The sequence below is a fragment of the Sus scrofa genome, chromosome 6, assembly GCF_054392235.1.
Source record: "Sus scrofa isolate SSC_HxYL_T2T_F1_AM1 chromosome 6, Sscrofa_HxYL_maternal_Yorkshire_Landrace_v2.0, whole genome shotgun sequence".
In the NCBI taxonomy this organism is placed as follows: domain Eukaryota; kingdom Metazoa; phylum Chordata; class Mammalia; order Artiodactyla; family Suidae; genus Sus; species Sus scrofa.
In genome coordinates, this window is record NC_139388.1 from 24,133,524 (window position 1) to 24,148,990 (window position 15,467).

Genomic DNA, 15,467 nt, shown 5'->3' on the forward strand with positions numbered 1-15,467 from the left:
AGAAATAATAATTATTATTATTAATAAATGACATTAATATAATTAACAATTAGTCTAGAGAGACAGATAATAAAGAATTTGCTGCTTAATGAATAATGATATTAATAATTATGAATATTAATAATTAGTAACATTAATCATTATTATTAATTAGTTGGCATGCTCTTTATATATCACTTATTATCATCTTTAAGCCTTAATGTCCCTATCCATAAAATGGGGAAAATAGTATCCATTGTAATGACTGTTGGGATCATTGGTGATTCTGCCCACACTGTGTCTGGTACAGTTAATTGAGTAGCTAATATTTCCCTTTCTTGATCTCATTTTAAATGCCATTTTCAAAGCTTCAAATATCCTTTTTGTACTTTGTCTGAATATTTATATGAAAATATCATAGCATCCTGAGAAACACAGTTTAGGATTCATGCGCAAAATCATTTTACATTCAAAAAGATAAAATAAAAATCATCTGTATAACCATTCCCTTTCTAGAGTACCAAGCTCTACTTGTAACATGGGCTGCCGATTCTGGGACTCTGTCACCATAAAGACTCTCTCTCATCTACTATTCAGAACATTTTATAAGCAGATCAACTGCCTCAGACTCCAAGCCAAACTTTTGCCAGTGATGTGTAGTTTGCTATTTTTGTACACCAAATCTGGGTCACTCCATTTTTTTGTAGTAACCTGTTGGAAATGATTCACATTACTCATCATTTTCCCACTTTATTTAGTGAATAGTGACTGACTCAAGGGATAGCAATTCAATCAAGGGAAACTGAAAACAGAAAACAAACAAACAATACCCCACTGTGTGTTTCTAATAAGAACCATTCAGATATAAAATTTTGGTATCACAGTGACTTAGGAGAGTTTGTGGATCTCAGCTCAATTAAAAGAGCACCAGGAAGTCAAAGTTAAACTATGACAGTAATTTTATCACAAAATATAGGCATAAGAGACACTACTCCACTATGCATGTGAATCTAAAGCTTTATGGTTTTACATGACTGAAGGTGGCTCATGTGGATTTCTTTTAGTCTTTCAGTGGCTTTAATGACATCATGGTTAGTATAGTATCAGAAAAGCTTTATGAAGTCAGGGGATACTCCTGTAGAGTTTTGCTTTGAAACGCATAGCACAGAGCCTGTTCTGTGTATCATCTAGGTCCACTAAATATTTATTGGATGAATCAATAAATTACTTGTTCCACAACATTCCATGAATTAACTCAATTTGGTTGAGACATAATGACAAAATTAACTCATTTAATCCTCGAAAGTATCCCATTGGTAATATGCCCACTCTGTAAATGAGGCATTTATCAAACTGAAGAGGCAACATTTGAACAGAGTTGTTTCTGTTTCTAAAGAATGTGTCATATTAACCTTCAACTCAACCAGATGACATTTATTATCATACTGTACTGTTCTTGGAATATCCAGAAGCTTACTATGTATTCACCCTTTCATTCATTCATCCATTCACATGAATCTGTTGAGTAACCACAATGTGCTCTGTTTTCTGATGATTGCTGGAACACATTGGTGCATAGAAACAGACATGATCTTTGCTCTCATGGAGCTCAGAACTTAATGGGGGAAACAGTTTAATCAAATAGTATCACATAAATGTAACATTATAGCTCTAATTGCTCAGAAGGAGGTATGCATAGTGCTCAGACATTAATAATAAGGAAATCTGGCATCCTATGAATCGTCAAGGATGATTTCACTTTGAAATGCTAAAGTGACTCAGTGAAAGCTGGAGGACAAGAATTTCCAGGCAGAGGAAACATTAATAGAAGAGTTCTGTGGAAGGCGTGGTGCTGTGAATGAGGAACTAAAAGCATCTGTTAATGAGAAAGCAGAGAGAGAACATCAGTTGAGAAGGAGGCAAGAGCGAGATTAGGCAGGGACTCTTAAGGAAACAGGCATTTTCCACTTACTCTTTGGTGCAATGGCACCTCATTCAAAGGGTTTAAGCAAGGGAGTGGCACAATCAGATACATGCTTTAATAAGCAAACAATGGCAGTCATTCCCCTCCTCCCAGATATAAACCTACTTAGAAGAAGCAACAAATTAATGGTTAGGATCACTCTTGGACTGTAATTATCTTGGCTCTTCTTTTTACCCATCACGGTAGGATGGGGAATTATCTTCATTGATACTTTAATCACAGAACTCTTCCACTTGATCAATGCTCAGAGTTCTTTTAATGCTATCTACTTTGCAACAAAAGAAGATCCCCCAAGGGTGATTCTTGTACTTTGGGTACAAATTTCATAATTATTAACACAAAAATGAAATGCAGAATTTGTTTACCCAAACTGAATGGTTGCTTTTAAAAAGGCTTTAACAACATGGAGTTATCTATGGAATCATTAATTAAATTACCTAATGGTAAAATTTAGGAATCAATTGCAAAAATAATTAAAGTAAGGAGACTAGCATCATTTAGAAGATAGTGTAAAGGGAGCAATTGTGTGAAATGGCAATTGCCCTGGACACACTTAATAATTACAAACACTTAAATGCATTATTGGTTCCAAAATGGCCCCTTGTAGAGTACAGAAATGAGACAACATGCCTTCTCCAGAGACTCTTTTGAATTCCTTTCCAGAAATAAGTTGTGTGTATTAATTTATAAATATATATTAAGACTGGATCAGGCAGATAAAATTATCACTTCTGAAATATAAAACCACTCTTGTGTTTTTAAAACAATGACGGGCAATATCTTGGTCATTGGTTTGATCCATACGTTGCATCAATTCATTGGTCTGGTTAAAGAAAAGCTGCAGCATTTCTTTTTCTTTAAAAGAACTTTGTCTAGATACTCATGTTGCAACAGAACAAAGGGTGGGGAAAAAATGTAATTGTAATGTATACATGTAAGGATAACTTGATCCCCTTGCTGTACAGTGGGGAAATTAAAAAAAAAAAAAAAAAAAAAAAAAGTCATCCTTTTTCCATGCTAGGAAAGGTGACTATTTCAAAAATTGAACTTATGAAGTGCAATGTAAAGACCTTGAATTTGGGTGCAAGCCAGGCTTAGGTTCAAATCTCAGCTCTGCACACTCAGGCAGAAGATGAGCTTAGGTAAAACACTTTATCTCACCTTTGAAAGTAAGGATAGCATTCAAATCTATGTTATTGGCCTCATTGGATAATTAAATGGAATAATTCAATAAGGTATCCAAATGATAAAAATCAGTATTATTCCTAGTTTATTAAGTACATTCACCCTTGAATCAATTGTTAAATGTAATTCAAATTTTGAAATTGTATCCTCATGTATTTCCTTTGTTTCATGACAAAAGCCCTGTGTATCGTCACATTGCCCTTTTGCTCTTGTTGGCCAGTGGCTTCAAGGTAATGCCTGCCTAAATCCATACTATCACTCTTAATCATTCCCCCTTTAGTATATGAATTCACCTTCTCCTAGCTTTGATGACAACTAGGTTTTGTAGTTTTATGCTGTTTTTATTGTATCTTTTTTACTTCGGAAACAATTTGATATGAACTAAGGTGGCATATATAAATATGGAAATAAATATAAACACAAACAGACATGTCATTAGAGAGCCTGATCCTCATCTGTATCTTTAAATTTCCTCAGGGATGATCCACTCCAGCAGCCACAAAGTGTCTGTAAATATATGTGATATCCTGACCATCCCCATCTTTTCAGCTGGTCAGCTGTCCTGTCAGCCTACTTTAATATATAAATTAATTGACTCTCTCTCCCTCACTAGCTTTACATACCTGTTATCCCTTCCCCTCCTAAAATGTGGTTACTTTGATTATGATCTGTCTCATCTGTTGGCACCTGAAACTGTTTCCACTGCTTTGGGTTGGTAGGCTTACCTTAAGGTTGGGGTGGACATGGGTCCACCCATCAATTTCAAAAGCTGAGTTCTGAAAAGGCCCCTGGTCAAGCTCTGGAGCTGGCTGCTGCTTGCCCTACAGAGTAATCTATCTCTTCATCTGCTTGTCTGGCTTGTAGTTGGAACAGACATACATCTGCGCTGATATTTTATAGAATGAGACTTCTGAAAAGTTGAAAAATCATTTCCCATTTCTACCCATGAGCAGGGTACTCTTATAAACTCCATAATTTAGAAGACTCAATAGAAGTCTATTCCAATAACAAATTCATCCAGTTATTAAGAAAGACAAAAGGGATGCACTTTTTAAATAAAGATGTGACAGGATTAGAAACCAATGGAGATCATCAGAAATTTGAAGAAAAAAAAATATTTTTCCCCTCTCACTTAGCAATTAGACAGCTGTATTTTGCACAAGCTAAAATTGATACCAGGAATACAGTGCTCAAGTTGCTTGAGCTAGAAATAGCATTGAATACAAGTTATGGGTAAAAGACTCTTCCTGAAAGCCTGTAAGACGATCTCACCCATATCTGGCCTTTTTTCCCCCCATATTTGTGGCTAAGTGAAAATTTTCCCCTTACTTAAACTGCTTATCTGACTTCTTTCTTTCCTTTGCTTTTTTCTCTTCTTTCTCTTTCTTTTGCTCTTTCCTTCTTCCATCCATCCATCCTTCTTTTCTTCTTTTTTTTTTCAGTCTTTATCTTTTTCTGCAACAAACAGAATTTCAACTAAAATAAGTCCAATGGTACATATTTAAATCAATAAAAACAAGTAGAAAACTATATACATATTTGGAGAGAGAGTGCTATACCATTTGAATCCAGGATCTGCTCATATCTATGGAGCTCTTCATCTATTTAACTTCTTGTCAGCTATGTGTATATCTTGTCTAAATAGAACATATAAGGGCTAAGTTGATGGAAAAAATAGCATTTGAGTAATATTCTTTTAACATATTGAAGTCATCTAGTTCCAGCTCATGTTTTCCTAACTTCACTGAAAGAACATGCACTCTTATCTTTGGAATCAGTTAGTAAAGGCAGGAGATCCCATCTTGGTGCAGAGGAAATGAATCCAACTAGGAACCATGAGGTTGCAGGTTCGATCCCTGGCCTTGCCCAATGGGTTAAGGATCTAGCATTGTGTGTGCTGTGGTGTAGGTCACAGACGTGCCTTGGATCTGGCATTGCTGTGGCTCTGGCGTAGGCCAGCAGCAACAGCTCTGATTAGACTACCAGGATGGGAACCTCCATATGCCATGGATGTGGCTCTAAAAAAAGACAGAAGACCAAAAAAAAAAAAAATAGTAAATGCAGAAAGATTTTTTAACAGCAATCTATAATGTTTTCTGGAGCTATCATTTCTTAGTACCCTCTGCTCAGGTGGTAGGATTAAGGCAAGTTTTATTTATTTCCATGTACATAATATTTAGAAAAATAAAGCATAATAATGTATACCTTTACTATTTTTGTCTTTCATTTCATGAGTGATTTTAGAAAAAATATAATGCATAAATTGAAAAGGAATATCATCTTCTGCCTTCTGAATCAGCTCATGTTTAGGAGGAAGATGAGACTAATAGAGCAATTGGGGGGTCTATGCATTAATGTAGAACCACTCTTTGTAAAATCCTGGGGAAAACTATACACAGTATGTTGTATGACACAAGCTCCATTAGCATTTTATTGGACCAATGATACAGCAATTACTCATACATTCTCCAAGTCCTTTGAGTCACTCCATTTTGAGCAATGTCTTAATAATATATGTAATAGCATTTTACCTGTGGTATTAATATTATTGATCTTACACCATTAACGTTTGCAGCATTTTTAAGACCCATTACCTGCTTGTATAGTAGCCCTGCCTGGCAAAAGCACATCACTTTCTCTGTTAAAGTTTGGCAGACAGCAACACAAAAAAAAGCAATTTTACCTGCTACAGTGTCTGTCTGACTGCTTGATAATGTCAATCAATAAGTGAATTCACTTTCCTATGGTCTCTGGTAAACAAGATGTCTGCTCCATTTCAGATGCAAACACAAAGAAAGGAACCAAGATATGGTGGATCAAAATAAAATATTTTGAATGATATTTAATGGGCATGTGGGAGAAGATTGGGGGTTGGGGGTAGAGGTTTCCCTTAGAGGAAACCTTGCCTGAATAACCCATGGCAACAGCAGTATAATGGGCTGAAAAATTTTTGAACAGAGATAGGAGGTTTGTTTCTTACTTAGTAGGCTGTGATGGAAAACTCTTTGAATGGAATTCAATTTTAAAATATTCATACCGGAGTTCCCGCCATTGTGGTGCGGTGGAAATGAATTTGCCTAGGAACCATGTGGTTGCAGGTTTGATCCTTGGCCTCACTCAGTGGGTTAAGGATCTGGTGTTGCTGTGGGCTGTGGTGCAGGTCATAGACATGGCTCGGACCTGGCGTCACTGTGGCTATAGCGTAGGCTGGCAGCTACAGCTCCTGTTAGACCCCTAGCCTGGGAACCTCCATATGCCACAGGTGTGGCCCTTAAAAAAAAAAAAAAAAAAAAAAAAAGGACAAATTTTAAAAATATCAAATAAAGTAAAATAAAATATTCATAAAGGGCATTCCCATTGTGGCACAGTGGAAACAATCCCGACTAATATCCATGAGAATACGATTTGATCCTTGGCCTCGCTACAATCTCCAGCAAATAGTTTTCATTAGCTTGACCCAACTAGAAGCTGGAAAACTCAGGAGGCTCAGACTGTGCCATTCATAGAGATCATTCCACTGGGACTTGAGGTAGTGAAAGAAAGGCAAAGAGGGGGCTGTGAGTATTTAGGGTAAATGAAGAATAACCTGCATGATGTTTTGCCTCAGTGAGGTCCCAACACACTCTTCAGATTATCCCATATTTCATCTGAGGAAATTGAGACTCAGCATGGAAGGGTGACAGCCCAAGTTCAACTTGAGATCAACTAGTAATTGATGGAGCTCAAGTTCAACCCCGGCTTTGCCCAGCATCACCGCTACCTCCTTCTTACACTATATACATTTTCTCCCAAAAGGGTGAAAAAGGATTTGGAGAACTCCATTTGAACAAGGAATATTTATTGGTTTGGAGCAAGTTTTGAAATAAAGAACTTTGTGGTTCACAAGTATTTTTAACAATATTGCAATTGACTTTCACAGTCATACTATTGTTAAGTCTGGAAAGGAGCTTTGTCTCCATTTGTAGACAAGGAAATTCAACAAAGAGGCCAAGGAGTTTGTTTCCAGTCATACAGTCAATGTTAGAACTTCTGCAATTGAGGCTGTCTAAGCTTTAGTCCCACGTCTTCCCCTATCGTACCATTATTTAATTTGGCTTGTGCATCCAAAGAGGTAGCCTTTTATACATATCATTAATCTCCTGTAGTTACTGCCAGGCAATAAACCTATAAAAAATAGCACACCCATCCCACACAAGTTGCTTCACATAATTGTAAACTCAATTTCATCATGTTTATGTGTTTTGATTTGTGGATAATTCCTTGGCCTACAAAGCAAATATCAATACATTATTAATAGATGCCCAAGTACACCACTGATGACCTTTTCAAAAACTGAGATAAGGTGATGAGAGCAGCCCCATGCAAAATAATAAAGGTCACTCAGATTTTATCATTTAATTTTCATAATGTAGATGTCAAATAAAGCCTACTTAATAAAGTGTCTATTTTGAAAAAAGGGAAGATGACACTATGAATTATACTCGAACTTCACAATGAATTTTGGTGAATGTTTTCAACATTATACAAAGTCTGAAGATTATTCCCCATGATTGGTTATGTTCTGCCTGATCCTTTTTTGGCATTATAAGTACTTATGAGTTATGCTTGAAAACACAAAATCGTCCAAGTATTTATACTCTACAAGAAGAATAACTTTTAACATTTATTGAGTAACTGTTTTGTGTCAGGGAATTTCTTATATGCTAGCCTATTCAGTCTTCATTCCAACCAATGAAATAGATATCTATATTCACGTTATACTTTGTTTGACATTACTGTTTTCTAATTTTTTTATTAAAAGTATACTTGATTGACAATGTTGTATCAATTTTTGCCATACAGCAGAATGACTCATATATACATTTTTTTCTCATATTATCTTCCATCACGTTCTACCATCATGTACTATACAGTAGGTCCTTATAGCATATCCATTCTAAATGTGATAGTTTGCATCTACTAACCTCAAACTCCCAGTCCATCCCACTCCCCCTTCCCCTTTGGCAACCACAAATCTGTTCTCTATATCTGTGAGTCTTTTTCTGTTCTGTAGATGGGTTAATTTGTGCCACATTTTAGATTCCACATATAAGTGATATCATATGGTATTTGTCTTTCTCCTTCTGACTTACTTCACTTAGTATGAGAATCTCTCGTTCTATCCATGATGCTGCAAATGGCATGATTTTGTTCTTTTTTGTGGCTGAGAAGTATTCCATTGTGTATATACCACATCTTCATAACCCATTCATCTGCTAGTGGACATTTAGGTTGTTTCCAAGTCTTGAATATTGTGAACAATGCTGCAATGAACATAGGGGTGCATGTATCTTTTCTTTTCTTTTCTTTTTTGCTTTTTAGGTCCACACCCATGGCATATGGATGTTCCCAGACTAGGAGTCAAATCAGAGCTACAGCTGCCAGCCTACACCACGGCCACAGCAATGCCAGATCTGAGCCGAGTCTGCAACCTACACCACAGCTTACAGCAACGCCGGATCCTTAACCCACTGAGCAAGGCCAGGGATTGAACCTGCATCCTAATGGATCCTAGTCAGATTCATTAACCACTGAGCCACTATGGGAACTCTGAATGTATCTTTTTGAATTGTATTTTTGTCCAGATATATGCCCAGGAGGGGGATTGCTAGATCATATTGTATTTCTCTATTTGGTTTTCTGAGGTATTTCCATACTGTTTTCCATAGTGTTTTTACCAGTTTATATTCCCACCAAGAGTGTAGGAAGGTCTGCTTTTTTCAGTACCCCTCTAACATTTGTTATTTGTAGGCTTATTAATGATAGCCTTTCTGACCCATGCGAGGTGGTACCTCATTGTAGTTTTGATTTACCTTTCTCTAGTAATTAATGATGTTGAGCATTTTTTCATGTACTTGCTGACCATCTGTATGTCTTCTTTAGAGAAATGACTCTTTGGGTCTTCTGCCCATTTTTTGATTGGGTTGTTTGGTTTTTGTTGTTGTTGAGTTGTATGAGTTGTTTGTATACGTTGGAGATTAAACCCTTGTCAGTTGCATCATTTGCAACTATTTTCTCCCGTTCCATAGATTATTTTTCCATTTTTTTTTTATGGTTTTCTTTGCTGTGCAAAAGCTTGTAAGTTTGATTAGGTTCCATTTGTTTATTTTTGTTTTTATTTCTATTGCCTCGTTAGACTGACCTAAGAAAACATTCGTATGGTTGATGTTAGAGAATGTTTTGCCTGTGTTCTCTTCTAGGATTTTCATGGTGTCTGGTCTTATGCTAAAGTCTTTACACCATTTTGAGTTTATTTTTGTGCGTGGAATGAGGGTGTGTTCTAATTTCATTGTTACTTTTTAATTGATCTTCAATAACTTTGAGTCATTGTTTGGGTCATGAAGACATAGTGCCTAACATAATATGTAAAGAATTTGCCCTCCTAAAGCTCAAACACTAGCAACAATTAATTTTACTTTTGTTTGTTCAGTGTGCATTAATTAACAGTAAGTTTTATGAGGAAAAATGAAACTTTGGAAGGAGCCTGAGAATTGCTGTTTTGTTCATATTGATCAGAGAAAAAAATTTTTTTTTTTTTTTTTTTTTTGTCTTTTGTCATTTTAGGGCCACACCTGTGGCATACGGAGGTTCCCAGGGTAGGGGTCTAATCGGAGCTGTAGCTGCCAGCCCACAGCAGAGCCACAGCAACGTCGGATCCAAGCCACGTCTGCGACCTACACCACAGCTCACAGCAACACTGGATCCTTAACCCAGTGAGTGAGGCCAGCAATCAAACCCACAACCTCATGGTTCCTAGTCAGATTTCTTTCCTCTGTGCCATGACGGGAACTCCAGATCAGAGAAAACTTTTAAAGTAGGATGCCATTTTATGACAATTCTTCTCTTTTTTTTTAAATCAGTGCAGCCAAATACCATAATCCTACTTGGGTTCTCCCTGCCCAATGCTTACTTTATTTGAGAGATAATCAGATCATTAGCATTTTTTTAAAATTCCCCCAGAGTTGATTCTTTATCATATGGAGATCTTCTTCATTCTTTTAAAGAAAGACTTGGTATGCCAAGGCGAATATCTCATAAATTACTGAACTGTTTGATGAAGTTACTTTTTAGAAGAAACTATAAGAAAATGGTAAAACAAGTTATGTGAATGTCTGAGAGAAAGTTTATAAACAAAAGAAAGTACAACTGTAAATATTCTGAGCCAGGATCATACTTGACAATAAGAAAAATACCAAGCAGATCCATGGACCTAATACAGAGTTTTGTTGGCGTGTCATAGGACTTATGGTTATAGAGAAAACAAGGAAGAGAACTGGAGCAACTTGTAGTTTATTCTAAGAATTTTTTTTTCCCTGATAACGATAAAATACTATTGGAAGATTTTGAAGGTAGGACTGGCATGCTCTGATTTACATTTTAAAATTATGACTCTGGCTTCCGTATTTAGAACAGATAGACTAGGATAGAGACAGGTAGAAATGTTAGAAAGCTCTTGCAATAATTCACGGCACAGAGAGTTCCCTTCATGTCTCAGCGGCTAATGAACCCAACTAGGATCCATGGGGATGAGGATTAGATCCCTGGGCTCGCTTTGTGGGTTAAGGATCTGGTATTGCCATGAGCTGTGGTGTAGGTCGCAGACATGGCTTAGATCCTGTGTTGCTGTGGCTGTGGCATAGGCTGGCAGCTGTAGTTCTCATTCAGCCCCTAGCATGAGAACTTCCATATGCAGCAAGTGCGGCCCTAAAGAGCAAAAAAAAAAAAAAAAAAAGGTCAGGGCACAGGTGATGGTGCTGTGGACTAGCATGGAAGAGGAGAAGGTAATGAAAATTGTTTTCACTCTAGTTATATTTTTTAGATGGAGCCAAAAATTTGATGGTACATTGGTTCACCAGTAGTGGTAAGAAAATACAAGGAGCCATTGGCAACATGAAGGTATTCACCCTCGATAGTAAAAAAACGAAATGCTATGAGGAAACTTAAGTCCCATAGAAGGGTAACAAATTCTAATATCTATCTACAGGTGCCAGTCAGGTCTTTCACGTGAGGAAAGTGTCCTGGACTTAGGTTCATATGGATTAATCAATAGGGGAGATTGTGCTTAACTGGGACAGTCGTGCCCAAGTAAGGAAGATGGTTCCATCCAGTCTATTTTCCAGGAGGGCAGTGGATCCAGTATTAGCTGCCAAAGCTTCCAGTTTTTCAAAAGTTTAAGTGTAGGTATTCCTAATATCTCTTCCTTTGTCACATTAATAAGTGGATGGATAGATAGACAGATAGATAGATAGGTAAATAGATTGGTCTTGCTCATGGCAAATCTTGTAGCCTTAGGCTTTCTGATTTCCAAGCTTTCCTCTCCTTACCTTGCTGTGTTGTGGTCTGGCCTCTGAATCCCAGTTTTTCTGGTCTGATGTTACTGTTGAATAAAGTTTTCCTCTGCCAATTATTGACCTGTTTTGCATGGATTCCACATTGTTCCTTTATGTAAAATATGTCTTATGAGAATAGTGGGTACAATGGAGTCTGCTGATTAGAACCAGAAGGTTTGATTCAAGTATTTTAATATTACTCTCATGTCTCTTAGACTTGGTTTCATCAAATACATTATGGGGTTTAGGAAAACATGTTGTAAGGAGAGATGAGACAATATTTTGTTGTCTGTAGTACTTTGTGTATATGCACGTAATAATTATGCTTTAAAGTCTTATTCAAAGTAGTTGGTATCTTAAAAATACCCATACCTTTAGATCTGCTTCTATTGGGTATTTTTTTAAAGAGAATGTCTGCAAAAAATTGTGTATTTTAATAAAAGTGTGTGTCTGTTAAGTGTGTGTGCATTGTTTGTATGTGTATACACACACACACACACACACACCATATGTGTGGGTATTTAGATTGTTCCATTTTATAACTACATGCAAAATAGTATAATTAGAACATTCTCTAACACCATATACAGAAACAAACTCAAAATGGATTAAAGTACTAAATATAAGACTGGAAGCTATAAAGCTCCTAGAAAAGAGCATAGGTGGAACATTCTTTGACATTAATTGTAGCAATATTTTTTTGGATCTATTTCCCAAAGCAAAGGAAATAAAAGCAAAAATAAATGGGATCTAATTAAACTTAAAAGCTTGTTTTCATTTTGACAAAATGAAAAAAAAAAGTGGGAGAAAATATTTGCCAAACATATATCTGATAAGGGGTTAATCTCCAAAATGCATAAGGAATTCCTACAAATAAATAGCAAAAAAGTTAATGGGCAATAACGCAATTAAATAACAAACCAAATAAAAAATGTACAAAAGACTTGACTAAATATTTCTCCAAGGAAGACATACACATGGCCAACTAGAATATGAAAAGATGTCTAACATGAGAAATCATGAGAAAAGTTCAAATCAGACCACAATGAGACATCACCTCTTGCCTATTAGAATATCCATTATCAAAACCAAACCAAACCAAAACAAAACCCAAGAGCATATGTTAATGAGGATACGGAGAAACTGAGAGCTGTGTGCTGTTGGTAGCTAAGTAAAATGATGCAATTGCTGTGGAAAATAGCAAAAGAATTGCAAATAGAACTACCATATGAGCCAGCAATTCTATTTTTAGGTATTTATCCAAAAGAATTGAAATCAGAATCTCAAAGAGGTATTTTCACTACCATGTTCATTGGAGCTTTATTGACAGTAACTGAAAGGTGAAAACAACCTAAATGCTCACGGATGGATGAATGAATGGATAAAGACAATGTGGTCTATACATACATGCAATGAAATGTTATTTAGACATAAAAAAGTAACAAAATTTTGTCATATACCACAACGTGGATGAACCTTGAAAACATTATGCTAAGTGAAATGATCCAATCACAGCAGTATAAATACTGCATGATTTTACTTACATGAGATATCTAAAGTAGTTAAACACATAGAAACAAAAAATAAAATGGTAATTTCCAACAACTGCGGAAAGGAAGAAATGAGTTGCTGTTTAATGTGTTGCGTGTGATGGTTATGCAAGAAAAAAATCTCTAGAGATTTGTTGTGTAACATTTTATTATAATTAATTATACTGCACTGTACACAAAAATTTGTTTAAAAAGTCATTCTCATGTGAATTTTGTTTTCATTTATCAAAGTTTTATTGACATATAGTTGATTTGCAATATTGTGATAATTTCTGCTGTATCACAGAGTGATTCAGTTATACCTACACACATCCATTCTTTTTCAAATCTTGTTATGTGGTTTATATGACAATAAAAAAGCAAAATATTAATTACTATTGTTTTGTTATTTTTTTGCTGGTGATGTGTGATTGGTCCTCTTCATATTTTTATGTCTTTTTCTCAGTCTGTGCACACAGCAGCACTAAGATAGATATGTTGAGAAAATTAATATTAGAAAGCTATTTTTTTTAAGTCATAACACCAAGAAAGAGATGGAATATGTAGCCAGTTCATCCACCCTAATTCTTTACAACTGTGATTTTTTGTGTTCTTCATAGTTTTTTCTTCTTTTTTTTTTGTCTTTTTAGGGCCACACCCTCGGCATATGGAGGTTCCCAGGCTAGGGTTTGAAACAGAGTTGTAGCTGTTGGCCTACGCCAGAGCCACAGCAACCCTAGGTCTAAGCTGCATCTGTGACCTACACCACAGGTCATGGCAACTCCAGATCCTTAACCCACTGAGTGAGGACAGGATACTAGTCAGATTCATTTCCCCTAAGCCACGATGGGAACTCCCCAAAGTATCTAATATGGAAGTATAGTATATTACTTTAAAAATAAAGGCATATGTATTTTCATCCAAAATCAAATTAAAATAAACCGGTTCTTTGGAAACAACAGTGGAGACCAGTGAAAGAAAGCCGAAGATAAAAAAGTAAGGATTTCAAAGGATAGTGGGGCTTCATATCCAGCTTACTATAAAACCTTTTCCAATCTGGTAGGTGGCAAACATTAAAAAAAAAAGGCATTATGCTATGCATACATTTACAATAAATCACCCAACATAGAGAAATAAATCTTTATCATTAATAAATCGCAGTGATCCCCAAGAGCCTAATATATCTTAATAGTGAAATGAATCAAACAAAATTTTGATTAATTTATCTTTAATCAAATAATGAATCCTCTTCTGAAGTATTATTATAATATATATTTTTATTGAGGAATTTGTCAAACCCTTTGAAATATGTTTTTCCATTATCATTCTGGAATGCAAGACAGATTTATACATATGAGTCTGTCTTTTTTTTTTTTTCCTTTGGCATGAAAAGGAAAGAAAATTTATTCTGACTGTATAATTCTTTATTTTAGCTTTTGCACTTACAAAGCATACACTATACAAATGATGACTACACTTAGCGTGGTGATCATTTTGTCAACTAAAAAATACAACCTGAAAGTTGAGAGTTAAATTTTATTTGGGGTGAAATTAGGTCTTATGCCCAGGAGACAGCATCTCAGGTAACCCTGAGAAACTGCTCTGAGGAGGCAAGGGGGGAAACTAGGATACATGAGTTTTTGCAACAAAGGGAAGATGGTAGGAACAAAAGATTTACAAATAATGGGATTTACAGAAAAATTTACAGAAAAATCCGGTTTTATGGGAAAGCAATGTAAAGTCTGGGCTTACTGGAATCACTCCTTTGGGCCTGTCTTCTTTGTTTCTTCCCTGAGTTCCTTCCGGGCTCACTGGCTCACCCTTGGGCATAGCTCTTCTCACAGGTGACCAGGACATCTTTTGCTTTGCCCACTAACTACAGCCCAGGAGGCAGTATTTCAGAGCTACCATTATCAGCTTTTTCGGTAGCTCTGAAATACTGCCCCAAAGAAGAAAGAGGGAATATCAAGATCTAAGTCATAAAGGTGGAGGGGGAGGTGCCTGCAGCCATGCACACATTTGAAGAGGTTTGCTGCTGGTTTTGTGAAGGTTACTACTAGTCACAGACCTTAGTCATCATTGACAGATTCTAGTGTTTTTCTAGATACGAGGAGATGCAATAATTGGGCTCATAAAATCTTCTCCTAAAAATATCTTAACTATCTGTTGACCTGTTCTTCCAGTTTTCTGAGAGCACAGAGTGCCTCACTCCTGGTCTCCACCCTGAGTTCGATTCAGGAGGTGCTACGACTCAGTAGCTGCAGTGGCTCATGTTTTTCTCCGTGTAGAGGCTGATGGTAAGTGCCAAACTTTAGTTCCCAATGTTCATAATGTATGAATATGTCAGATCTCTATGTAGTACACCTGACACCAAAATAATATTATACATCAACTGTATTTCAATATGTTTTTTAATTTTAA

At 36.2% G+C, this 15,467-nt stretch overlaps 1 long non-coding RNA gene across 2 annotated transcripts in view; it reads left to right on the forward strand.

Moving 5' to 3' along the window:
• Positions 1 to 15,467, forward strand: part of LOC146402255 (uncharacterized) — a 912,822-nt gene that overhangs the window by 623,206 nt on the left and 274,149 nt on the right. For both annotated transcript variants that reach the window (XR_014805845.1, XR_014805844.1), the window contains exon 3: positions 15,230 to 15,343. This is a non-coding gene — a long non-coding RNA (uncharacterized LOC146402255). The remainder of the gene's footprint in view (positions 1 to 15,229; positions 15,344 to 15,467) is intronic.